The following is a 10824-nucleotide window of genomic DNA, read 5'->3' as shown; positions in this document are numbered from 1 at the left end:
GCTTATGAAAAAAATTTGTATGGTATCTAAACATAACATATAACTAATGGCTCACTGAATATTACATGACAGTGAGGAAACTGCTTATTTATCAATGTCCTTTCTTCTTCTCCCAGGACAATTCTCTCCAAAAGAAGGGAATATGGCTCTGTAAAAGGCAAGTAAATATCTTTGAGCAAACTCCTTGAAAACTGGGAGATCTACTAGCCATCCTGCAGACGACAAGGAGAACCTTGCATACACATTCACACATTCTCACACATACACACACACACAGAGTCAACAAACTAGTGTCATCAGTGACCACATTTCTCAGTTCTAATGCTATGACTTCTTGCCGAAAGGCAATTACTGATTTCATTTTCCAGTATTAGCAGCCAACAGCCTAGCAGTAATCAGAAATGGGAATGTTATCACCTAAAAGAGATGTGGCAAATCTCACATTTCCTCCCTCTTCCCTTAACAATCTGAATTTATTTGATGTGTCTGGATCCCCAGTAGAATCAGTAGATTAGAAATGGAGTACATAAGCATAGTGATTGGGATTTCACCCTATTGTATGAGACATGCCTCCCTCAAACCTTGTTACAATGTCAGCTCTTTACCCCCAACATGAAAAATATATACATACATAGGGAGAGAACTTCTAAATGCAATATACTGCTGCCTAATAACAGATAAAAGAGGAAATGATTGTGAAAAAGAGATAAAGCACCTAACACTATCCAGCACATCGTAATTGCTCAAAAATATTTGTTAGCCTGAGTAAGAACTCAAGATTCAAACAACTGAGTGCATACTAGTTCTGAAGGAATCACTGTGACAGCAAAATCTATATTCATGAAGTCCTTGCATTTTCAAGAAAAGGTCAAATTATGTTCAATATCTGTTTAAGAAGGCATAGAGAAACATATATTCAAAGTGGTATAAAATATGATTTAGAAAGAGTTCCATCAAAATGATTAACATAAAATTATTGGTGTTTAAAGGTAATTTCCAATTGTCTAGAATATTGGCTTAAGGGGGATATCCCTTCATACAAGGTAAATGAAGTACTACATATTTTGGTGTCCCTAAATATAGTGTTCTGGAACAACTAGTAGAATTTTTCCTAGAAATCCTAGGACTGCCTTCACCTATACTTTCAACACCAGTGCCCAGCATGGAATCGCCCATGTGGACTCCCAAGGGCTGTCTGCCTTCAGCTGGTAATCTGGAGGACAATGTACAAGTTTAGATCACCAAACTACAAACACCTTTCCTCTTGTTTTACTTGACCATTCTGTGAGGCACGGGTAGGCTGGTTGTTAAGAGATTAAAAAGTTGGTTTTATTCCTAAGATTTTCCCTGGGAATGTCACCCAGAACCTCCTTATGAATATTGTATCCAGCTTCAAGGAGATTTCTAGGAAGGAGGAAGGAGGTCTGTAAAGGGCTTCTGATTCTAATTCTAAGATACTTTACTAGAATGGATCCTGGATCCGGGCTCTAAGATCAACTCTAGAGAAAAACTTCAGAGAACTGGTGGGGAAGGGGTTCTCTCTGACTAGTGAGTGCAGTTGGTAATGAATTTGTCCTGGGGCTGGAGGCAGCCCAGAACAGCCGGATAAGGTTAATGTAGGAAGGAAACAGTGGAGGTTTGCTCGTGCAAATCATAGTAACACAACAAGGACAAAAAAATTCATCATTTAAAGAAGAAATCAAGACCACTATAGGGAAATTTAGAGAAATGTATTAGAAATATTAAAAGTATCATGAATGAAAGAAGAGAAATACCATGATCATGGATAGGAAGCCTTAACACCAGAAATACATCAGTTGTGTCCAGTGGAGAAATAGTCAATTCAATTCCAATCAAACTCCCCCAAAGATGTTTCATGCAATTGAATGAAATGATTCTAAAATATACTATATTTGGAGGAGTAAAGGGTCAGAGATAACCTGGAAATTTTAAAGAAAAGCAAGAGGTGGGGAATATGCCATTTCAGATATCAGAACTTACTATGAAGCTACAATAATTCTGATAGAGTGCTATTGGGACCAGACTAGGAAAACTGAACAATGAAATGGAACAAAAAAAGAGCTTAGAAACAGTGCACATTTAGACCTTTGATTAGACCTCCTTATGAATGTCATAGGGGAAAGGAAGAATTGTTGAAAAATATGGTAGGGAAAAACGTTACCCAAATAAGACAAAAAATGCTATCAGATCACTAACATTCAGCATATATAAAAAGCAAGCCCGATGTGTTAAAGACTTAGATGTCCACAAAAAGAAAGGAATCTTTAAACTTCAGCATGAGTTATTATCTATTCCCACTTAACCAAGTACCCAAAAACTTACTAGTTTCAAATAATAAACATTTATCATCCCATAGTTTCTGTGAGTCAGGAATCTTTGAGTCATTTAGCTGGGTACTTCTAGCTCAAGGTCTGTTGTGAGGCTACGGATAAGATGTTGGCCAAAGTTACAGTCATTAGAAGGCGTGGCTGGTGCTACAGGACCTATTTCACACTGGCTTTTTTGCTGGATTTTTGGCAACAGGCCTCAGTTCCTCATCACATGCACGTCTCCACAGGGCTGGTTGTGTAGCCTCCCAATACGACAGCTGGTTTTCTCCTGAGAGTAAGGAAGAAGCTGCAGTGTCTTTAGTACCTCGTCTAGGAAATCATACACGGTCACGTCACTTCCACAATATTGTATTCTTTAGAAATGAGCCATTAAGTCCAGTCCACATCCCAATGAAGGGAAATCTCATAATGAGAGGAGTATCAAAGAATTTGTGAACATATTTTTAAAATGCTACAAACTCTCAATGAAGATAGAAGTATCTTTCAGACCTTGGTATTAGGGCATGGATTTTTAACACGACATAAAAAGGATTGATTCTAATTAAAGGAAAGGTTGATAAACTAGCCTTGATTAAAAATTATTAACTTTTGCTCTTCAACACTTAGAGCAAGTGAAAGTTAGAAAGTAGAGGGAAGTTATTCAAAGCACACATGGAAAAGGATTCATATCAAGAACATATAAAGAATTTTTACCATTTACTAAGAAAAGCTCAAACAACCTAGTAGATAAATGGGCAAAAGGAACACAGAAGACCAATAAACCTATGCACAGATATTCAGCATCACTGTTCATCAGGGAAATACAAATCAAGACCATAATGAGAAATTACTTTACACCCATTTGATTAGTGAAACTTTAAAAATCTGATGGTAAGTATTGGAGAGGGTGTAGACCCACAGAAATGTATACTCTGCTAGTGGGGTATAAATCGGTGTGACTACTTCACAAGATAATTTCAGATAATGATAAATACTAAAAGAAAATAAAACACAGTGATGGAAGACAGTAACTAGCAAGCCAGCACTAGGGAAGGACCACATTTACAAGGGGTTGCTGGGAATGGAGACAAGATTTAGTGGGAGACATCTGAATATCAAGAAGGAACCAGGTGTGCATTTAGGTATGACTTACTGTTCTGTTCCTGGTTTTCTAACATCTGGCTAACAGTTTCTTGGCTTTCTCTTTTCAGAATTTTTCTATTTCTCTTTTTCATCACCCTATTTTTCATCACACTGCTGGGTTACCTGTTTTTCCACATAAGCTTCATAAATCCAGATCTCCTAATCGACATACTACCCAAGATACTGAACAGGAGCACCTTGTGGAGGCTAAGAAGCTTCCTCTCTGCATCTCTCACACTTCGGACTGAGGACTTGTTGCCCCACTAATCCCCAAACATCCTTGGAAAAAGAAGGCAAGTGGTACCTGACTGTGTACACTAGGAGATGGTGGAACTTGTAAAGGGAAGATGTTTTCTTCAGGTTTTCCCTTGAGGTTTGCCTACTGATTACCTTTCCTCCCATGTTGTCTTTCCAAGATCGACCTTGCCCAGTAAACAGCTCTGTCACTAGATTTCAGTGGCTACAGAATAAGCTAAATAGTATGAAATAGTAAACAAAGTAGACCATTTTCAGAATAATGTCATAGATGCTAAGCAAAGTTAGAGTCCATCAATACTTCTAGTTAATCTTAAAAATTTAAGAGGCTGGAACTCCGCAATGCAGATGGCTCACTACTGATAATTAGAACTCCATAGCAGCAAGTGACCTTAACTTAAGCTAATTTACAAATTAAAGCAAAATTTTTAAAAAAGATATTGCCTTATGGAACTAAAAATCTGAGGTTTCAGGCATGGCTGAATCCAGAAGTTTCACCAGTGTCCTCAGGACTTCATCTCTCTCCCTCCTTTCTCTGAATGGGCATTGCTCCTTTAAGTGGCAATATTCTGCCAATAACCTAAATCCTATGGTACCAGATTAGCAACTTCAACACAATCAGTCTTTTCCAATAGCTACAGCAGGAAAGACCAAAGAATCTGTATTGGCTGAGGTCAAGGGCCTATCCCTGTCCCATAATCAGCTGATCATGCATTAGCAAAGTCATCCTTTAATGAAAGGCTTACAGGCATCTTGTACCACAGATAAGTATTTCAAACGGAAGTAACCAAATGGAAAAAAAAATTAGGCAACTTTCTGAATCTGGTAAATTGTCTAGTATGAGTAAATTCTTTCTTAACCCCAGGCCTCAGAGAAAACAAAATCCTCTTCTCCTGGCAATTACTAGAGTAACGTGCAAATATGCATTGTCTGACAATTCAAGTCACTGAGTTTTTACCTGGCACCTTAAACGGAAACACCCTCCACCACCTCAAAAGAGCAGCGCTGCACACGTGGCTTATTCCCACATGAGTGGCAGTGGCATTCTAGGGTCCAGTAGAATCTGGCAGTTTCTGCCCAGTAGGTGTGGCCTTAATAGGTGTTTCATTAAACCAGACTTCGTTCTTGGCACAAGGAGAGGATAAGGTATGGCCAGCTCCCATTTACCATTGTCCTGCCACATGATAGAGCAAGAAATCCACTCCTCTGCACTCATGAATTTGAGACTTAGAATCATGAAAGAAAAAGTACTTTCACACATTGTGATTTCAGAGTCACTTAAAAAAACTTTTTAAAATTTTTCTTTTCATGCATATTTCATTATTCATCACTATGTTTTCTCTGCTGTAGCTACGTGAAATAATGCTGAGAACACAGTTCAAAAGTTGTTAGGAAGGACACAAATCCCTAATAACATCTTGAAGTCCATAAGTGCCCTTGTTGTTGGTTAAAGTAAAGGTAAATAAATGTTGACTATATCATTCAGGGTCACACCCACAATACAAAACTGAGAATGAGAATTCAGAGTGGAGAGAACCAGCAAAAACAGTTGTTTCCAGAATGTAAAGTGAGTCAGGAAAAAAAAGTTTCCACTATGTGACATCATTCCTGTAGACGGAGATTCTGGCAACTTTAGATGGTTTTACTAAAAAGATGATTATGATGGAGGGGGGAGCAGGGAAGGGAGGAAGGAAGGAAGGAAAAAAAGAAAGAAAGGTAACAAGGCTGATCCCTTAGCAGTGTAAACTCCTGACAGTGAACTGCTGTTCTGTTCTACATGACTACTTCACTGCAGCCATTGACTGTGCTTCCTTTAATTTTATAAGACTGAGAAGCAGAAGTTTTCTAAAGACAAGCTTCAGTGGTTAAAAATCACTGTTGTAAAAATTCCTTCTGCTAAGGAGCAAAACTAATGGAAGCTCTTCTGTGTTTGCAGCGAAAATAGGGAAGGAGCATTCACATGCAGTGTGGGATTAGAGCCTAGGATCAGATGTAGGGGAGGTCAGCTGCTGTGGCTGGGCTGTCTTGATGCTCCTACTGAATACTTACAGCTGACACTGGCTGCAGGTGCCAGGAGTTGGCCTCCCAGTATCTCGACCATTGCAAACAAGGAGCAGCTTGCTTTGTCTCTGCAGCAGTGCACCCTTCCCTCATGATCTGACTATGGCCGAATGGCTCCCTCAGAAACAGCAGAGGGCACTGTTCCATGGTAAACGCAGGCTCTCCTCAGAAGCTGTTTCTTTACCACAGGTATATATTGTACCCCTGCAAACTGCTGACCAGATGGGGGCAGGTCTGTGATAACAGCAAAACTGTCCCATTTTTCACAGGGTCATCGGCCAGATCTGGGTTTGAACATCAAGAGCACAGATGATATAGTCTCCAACCCCAGGTGCTGAGTCACTACCTACAATGATCATCTGCCTAACTAATATCCTCAGAATATGTGTTCTAAGTGGAAGGATTTCCTCACACGGTCTCTGCCCTCATACGTATGCCCACCATGGAGCAGAATTCCAGTTTGAGAAATTCCAAAAAGAGATATCGCTCCACATTTATAAATAAATAAATTTAAGATTCATGGAGACAGAAAAAGGATGTATGTTGCTATTTGCTGTACAGAAACTGAATCACACCCCCCCTTGGTCATGTTTATTGTTCCAAAATCCCCTTTCCTCCTGACTCTGGAATCCATCTGCCTTCCTCTTCCTGCACACAGCTTTAAAAAAAAAATTGCTTCTAAAGCCAGTCAGCTCTCCCACTCAGACTGTATTTTCCACTCAACAAAACCAAAGCTTGGGAGTTGCCCTGTAAAGTGCAACTTTACAGGAATTTTTGTGACATCTGGGAAGAGGAGAAGCAGGAGAGACAGCTGAATAACAAGATGAAAAACTGAGCTCCAAGTTGGTAGACACGGACAAGAGAATTTCTGGACACCAGGAAGCCAATATTCAATTTTAGATTATTTTCTAAGTAGCACTGCAGTGTGTGCTCCCACGCACTTACGTCAGTCAACAGGAAAATCTAACACACAGTTGTAGATATTGGACCCTACAAGTTGCCTTTTGTTGACTCTTACAATTGAATTTTGGGAGAAAAGCAGCGGTCATGCCTCAAGTTTGAATGAATGTTGGATTAGAAATAAACAACCCTAAATTATTTAATGGAGAGGTAATTAGGAGAAAAGATTTGCAGAAATAGGAAATGAACAAAAGGCAATCTTAGCTAGAATTCAAGAATGTGGAGGCTCCTGGTGACACCTAGATTATAGAAGAATCTTCTACATGTCTTCTTCCCTCTCAATTCTCTCTAAAAAGACCAATGGCAAGGAGAGCTTTCTCCTTAAGTTTTCTTCTAAAAGCTTTATGATGTCAGGTCTTACATCTAAGTCTTTTGAGTTGATCCATTTTGAGATTATTTTTGTGTTTGGTGTAACATAAGGGTCCAATTTCATTCTCTGGCATGTGGATCCCAGTTTGCCCAACATTAGTTATTGGCGAAACTATTTTATTCCCATTGTGCATTCTTAGGGCCTTCGTCACAAGTTAGTTGACCATATATGTATGGGCTTAATTCTGAGTCCTCTATTCTGTTCCATTGATCTGTGTGTTTTTATGCCAATAACTTATGGTTTTGATTATTACAGCTTCATAACACTGCTTGAAATCAGGATGTGTGATGCCTCCAGCTTTGTTCTTCTTGCTCAAGACTGCTTGAGGTATTTGGTGTCTTATGTGGCTCCATACGAATTTCAGGATTGTTTGTTTCTTTTCCTGTAAGAAATGTCATTGGAATTTTGAATAGAGATTGCACTGAATCTGTAGATTGTTTTGAGTATCAATTCTCTAACCCATAAACATGGGTTTACTTCCATTTAACTGTGTCTTCTTCACGTTCTTTCATCGGTGTTTTACTCTTCAGTGTATAGGTCTCTCTCCTCCTTGGTTAAATTCATTCCTAAATAGTTTATTCTTTTTGATGCTATTATAAATGGGACTGTTTTTAAAATTTCTTTCTCAGATAGTTCATTGTTAGTGCATAAAAATGCAACTGATTTTTATACACTGATTTTGTACAATGCAACTTTACTGAATTTAGTTTAACAGTTTTTTGGTGACATTTTTAGGGTTCTGTATATATAAGATCTTGTCACCTACAAATAAAGACAATATTACTTCTACCATTCTGATTTAGATTCCTTTATTTCTTTTTCTTGCCTGACTGCTCTGGATAGGACTTCCAGTACTATGTTGAATAAACGTGGTGAGAGTGGGCACATTTGTCTTGTTACCAACCTTTAAAGAAAATCTTTCAGCTTGTCACCCTTGAATATGTTAGCTGTGGGCCTGTCATATTGGCCTTTATTATGTTGAGGTACATTTCTTTCATACCTAATTTGCTGAAAATTGTCATGAAAGGATGTTGAATTCCATTAAATGCTTTTTCTGCATCAACTGAGTTGATCATATGATTTATCCTTCATTTTGTTAATGTGGTATAACATATTTATTGATTGGCATATGTTGACCCATCCTTCTGTCCCTGGAGTAAATTCCATTTGATCACGGTGTATGATCCCTTTAATGTGCTGTTGAATTTGGTTTGCTAGTATTTTATCAAGGATTTTTGCATCTATGTTCAGCAGGGATATTGGCCTATAATTTTCTTTTCTTGTATTGTCCTTTTCTGACTTTGGTATCAAGGTAACGTTGACCTTGTAAAATGAGAAGTGTCCTCTCTTCAATTTTATAAGAGTTTAAGTTGATATTAATTCTTCTTTAAATTTAAATGGTTGGTAGCATTTGCCAGTGAAGCCATGAGATCCTAGGCTTTTCTTCATTGTGAAAGTTCTAATTACTGATATAATCTCCTTACTTTTTATTGATCTACTCAGATTTTCCATTTCTTCATGATTTAGTCTTGGTAGACTGCATGTTTTTAGGAATTTCTCCATTTCTTCTAAGTTATCCAATTTGTTGGTATATAATTATTTATAGTAGTCCTTTTGATCCTTTATGTTTCTATGGTATCACATAGTTTTAATGTCCTGTCTTTCATTTCTGATTTTATTCTAGTATTCTCTCTTCTTAGTCTAGCTAAAGGTCTGTTAGTTTTGCTTATCTTTTCAAAAACCAACTCTTAGTTTTGCTTGTCTTTTCTATTGTCTTTCTAATATCTTATTTCATTTATTTCTGCTATTTGTTATTTATTTCCTTCATTCTACAAACTGTGGGTTTTGTTTATTCTTTTCATAGTTCATTGAGACACAAAAAGCGCAGACAGCAAAAGCAAAAATAAACAATTGGGACTACACCAAACTCAAAAATGTGCATAGGGAAACAATCAATCAAATGAAATGGTAACCTACAGAATGGAAATACTTTTGCAAAACATATATATGATAAAGAGTTAATATCCAGAAATTTTTCTAAATTTAAAAATGGGCAAAGGACCTGAATAGACATTTCTTCAAAAAAGACACAAATGGTCAACAGATATTTTAAAAGATGTTCAACAACACAAATTATCAGGGAACTATAAATCAAAAACTTCATACCTGTTGGGATAGCTACTAGCAAAAAATCAAAAGTACTGGTGAGGATGTGGGGGAAACAGAACACTTGTGCACTGTTGATGGGAATATAAATTGACACAGCCATTATGGAAAACAGTATGGAGATTCTTCAAAAAAAAAACTAGAACTACCATATGATGCAGCAAACTGACTTCTGGTTACATATTCAAAGGAAATAAAATCATTATTTGGAACAGATTATCTGAACTCCCATGTTCACTGCATGGTATTCACAACAGCTAAGATATGGAAACAAAACCTAAATGTCAGCCAACAACTTAATGGATCAAGAAAACGTGGTATATACATAGAATATTATTCAGCCTTTTTAAAGAAAAAAAATCCTGCCATTTGAGACAACATGGATGAACCTGGAGGGCACTGTGATAAGTGAAATAAGCCAAACATGGGCAAATACTGCATAATCTCATGTGCACATGGACTCTAAAAAAAGAAAAAGAAGAAAGTTGAACCCATAGTAACAGAATAGGATGGTGGCTGCCACGAGCTGGGGTACAGGGAAAGAAGAGAGGTCTTTTTTAATTCAGAAAATGTCCTCTCTCACATCCCCCACATACACAGCAAGTGAATCATATGGATGGTTATAGAATTCCACCAGACATTAACTGTGAGGTTGTAGGGGGGACAGTAGTGTTAATTTTACTTCTAGAATTAGAATGATTTTCCCGGGTTTTTATTATTGGGTTCCATGCTCCTGTAAAAATATTTTAATGCAAATATTTTCTTTCATCCAAAGCCCATAATACTCATAAATATCTACTGAAGTTCTAGCAATACATAATAATTTTTTTAAGTTCTGTGGATAACTATAAGAAATGTTGTGCTCTACCATGACATAGAAATACTTTTTTAGAAACTTGACAATTCCTTTCATTCTATTTTTTAAGAAAAAATTAAGTAGGTTGACTTTTTTACCTCTAGAGACATCACAGAGAACCCCACAATTTCAAGCCAGAATAGTGATCCATATTACCTTGGGTCCCTTTAAATTCAGAACCTGTGTTCATTCAGATGTGTGTACACTAAAGTACTGCCTTGCTCATTCCCATCTATTCATTGAAACATGGCCTCAGCTCAGCTACCCTGTTATCCTCTCTAAAATCTAAGTTTTTGAAATTGCATTTATCTAAAATATAACCTGAAAATCAATTTCTCATGAATTTATATTAGGCTGCAATGTTAATCCACACTTTACTACATTCTCTGTAGAAAGAATATGTATTGTCTGGAGCCTATTCTACTCAAGACATTGATTATTCAGGAAGAAAGCAATACACCTTTATCATCCTTCAGCTTCCAAAATGTGTAGGATTTTGGAACTAGAAAAAAAATCCAGGACAATTGAATCCCAGAGAAGTTATGTGATTTACTTTAGTTTCCATAGATAACTAGTACTGGAAGGTAGAACTCACTGAATCATAGAAATTCAGCTATAAAAAGCAAAACATTTTTTATTATACTAAAATACACATAACATAAAATTTACTATCAGCCATTTTT

General features: G+C 37.2%; 1 pseudogene; it reads left to right on the top strand.

Annotated features, from left to right (window-relative positions):
* The first annotated feature begins 502 nt into the window (after positions 1-502).
* LOC140845894 (small nucleolar RNA U13) lies at positions 503-618 on the top strand (annotated as a pseudogene).
* Positions 619-10824: the final 10206 nt, after the last annotated feature.

The sequence above is a fragment of the Manis javanica genome, chromosome 13, assembly GCF_040802235.1.
Source record: "Manis javanica isolate MJ-LG chromosome 13, MJ_LKY, whole genome shotgun sequence".
NCBI classification, from domain to species: Eukaryota; Metazoa; Chordata; class Mammalia; order Pholidota; family Manidae; genus Manis; species Manis javanica.
This window is presented reverse-complemented; position numbering and strand designations above follow the sequence as displayed.